A 2,461-nucleotide genomic window follows, 5' to 3' on the forward strand; every position below is an offset into this window, starting at 1 on the left:
TTTAAATGTGTTTATTTTATTTTTTGTTAAATTAGTCTAATAAAAAATTAATTAAAAAATAAATTTAAAATATATCTCATCGATTCTAAAATTAAAGATTTTAATATATTTTTTAAGTTAATCGAATTTCAAAGTCCAAAAGAGAGTTCTGACTCATCAGTCATCACTACTCATGGCGGTGCCATTAAAGTGAGGGGAACCTTGACAACAACATTGAAATATATAAAATAACCAATATAAAAATAAAAAATACAAAATATAAAAAATATAAAATTAAATACTAATTAAAAAAAGACATGAACTTTATGCGAGAGAATAAAATAAATTTATAAATCAATTATAATTAAAATGAAATAATATATATTAAGAAAAAGTTAAAGAAAAAATAAATATCAAGAGAACATGAGAATAATAATATAATATAAAAATAGAAGGTTATACTATTAAAAAGAATTTTAATTTTTATGACAAAATAAAGAGATTTCAAATATTTAAAGATAATTTTAAAATTTTACAATTTTTCTTTTAATATATTATAAATGAATAAACAGAAGGAGGGTAATTTTTTCGGCAATGGCAAGATACTAACAAGTTTTTTTTTCGATAATGGTGAGATGTTGGAGTGGCGACACACGTCCAAGGCTCGACTTCAACTCTGATCTCCTGTAGCTTTGTCTCTTTCATGCATAAAATAACTGTTCTCCATTTGGTCACCTTCTATAAAATTCTTTTTCCAAAATCACTACTGAAATTAGAGCAGTGGTAGTGGTTTATAGTAGTAGTAGAAGTGTAGTGAGTTGAAAATTAGGGTCATTATAGGTGAGAATCTAAAAAAAGAGTGAGTGTCCATACATTATTTGAAAAAAATGGTGTGAGATTTAATTTGTTCAAAAGAATACTGTTGCAGATTTAATAAAGCCAAATCATTTTACATGACAAAGCACAATGGCGTCGTTTGATTTATGTAGCCGACCTCACTTAGTGGGATAAGGCTTTGTTGTTGTTGTTTGTTGCAGATTTAAATTATTTTTAACATGTAAGTTATTATTTTGTTAAACTGTTGGTATTGTTTTTTTAAGTTATTAATATTTTAAATCATTTTAAATATTAATGTTAAGACAATGTAATTAGTAATATTAAAATTAAAATAATGTTTAAATGTTAATATTAGAATGTAAAATACAGAAAAATATATATTAGTAATATAAAAATAAATTTAGCATGTAAATAATTTTTAATATTTTTTATTGTTGATTGTTATCTTTACTGCGTAATAATTTGAGAATTATATATTATTATTAAATTTAAAAATATGACATGGTTTCAAAAATATCCCTAAGTTTTAATTTGTTTCAATTTTATCTCTTAAGTTTTCGATTTGCATCAATTTTATCCTTATAGCTAATTTTTTGATAATATATATTTTTCTTTCCAATTATACCCCTCTCCTATCCCATCATCTTCATCATCATCATCATCTCTTTCTCTTTTCCGTCTTCACCATGAGCTCCACCACCATCATCATCAAACAACTACTATCAACTTCCTTCTCCATCCATACCTCTCTTTCTCCTCCGACTCTCCATTACCACCATTATGTAAGAGTACTCATTCAATTGTATTTAACATTAAGGAGCATTTCTTTTCAAGTTCTCATAGAATATGAAGAGTATTCATTCAATTAGAATAAACATTATTTTCTCTTTTCTAATTCATGCTCTGTCCTCAAGGCTACTGCTGGTGTCAATTACAAAACTGCAAAAATAAATGTAATATTTCACCACCACAAGCCACAATAATATTTATCTTTGTTAGCGTTCAAGCTCAAATTTGTACCCATCAATGACCATTTCAGAAGAAAAATTTTCATTGATTTGAACTAAAAATTGACATGAAATTTTGAAAAACCATACCAACTCCACGAATTTTCCTAACCATATTGCTCCTCATAGAACGCAAAATTCTCCTCAAAGCTCCGTTTGGCTTCAGTGCTCCTAACCCTATTTCATCACCATCCATCTCCTCGGACCTCCTCTGAACGAACGTGACCACTTCAGATCGATGGGTCCCGATTTGGCAAGCCACACGAGTTGTTCGATGAAGTAATAGACTCCCTCGCTGTCGAAGTCGATGACGGAGAGAAAGAAGTTGAGATCAGAGGAGACGTGCGGTTTGTGTAGGACTTGGAGTGCGTTGAGGTCTTGGACGAATTTTTCAAGACGGAAGGACTTGCAGCTGATGTTGACGCTGGTGGAGATGGAGGGTCGGAGGAGAAAGGAGAAAGAAGGAAAAAGAGGAGTATGGCCGACGATGATGGAGAAGGAGGTTGATAATGGTTATTCACGATGGGGGAGATGATGGTGAGAATGGGGAAAAGAGAGAGAGAAAAAGTGAGGGGAGTGTGATGATGATGATGGTGGGGGGATAGACGAGGGGTATAGAGAGAGAGAGAAACAGAGGG

Source organism: Arachis duranensis, chromosome 3, assembly GCF_000817695.3.
Source record: "Arachis duranensis cultivar V14167 chromosome 3, aradu.V14167.gnm2.J7QH, whole genome shotgun sequence".
Lineage (NCBI taxonomy): Eukaryota > Viridiplantae > Streptophyta > Magnoliopsida > Fabales > Fabaceae > Arachis > Arachis duranensis.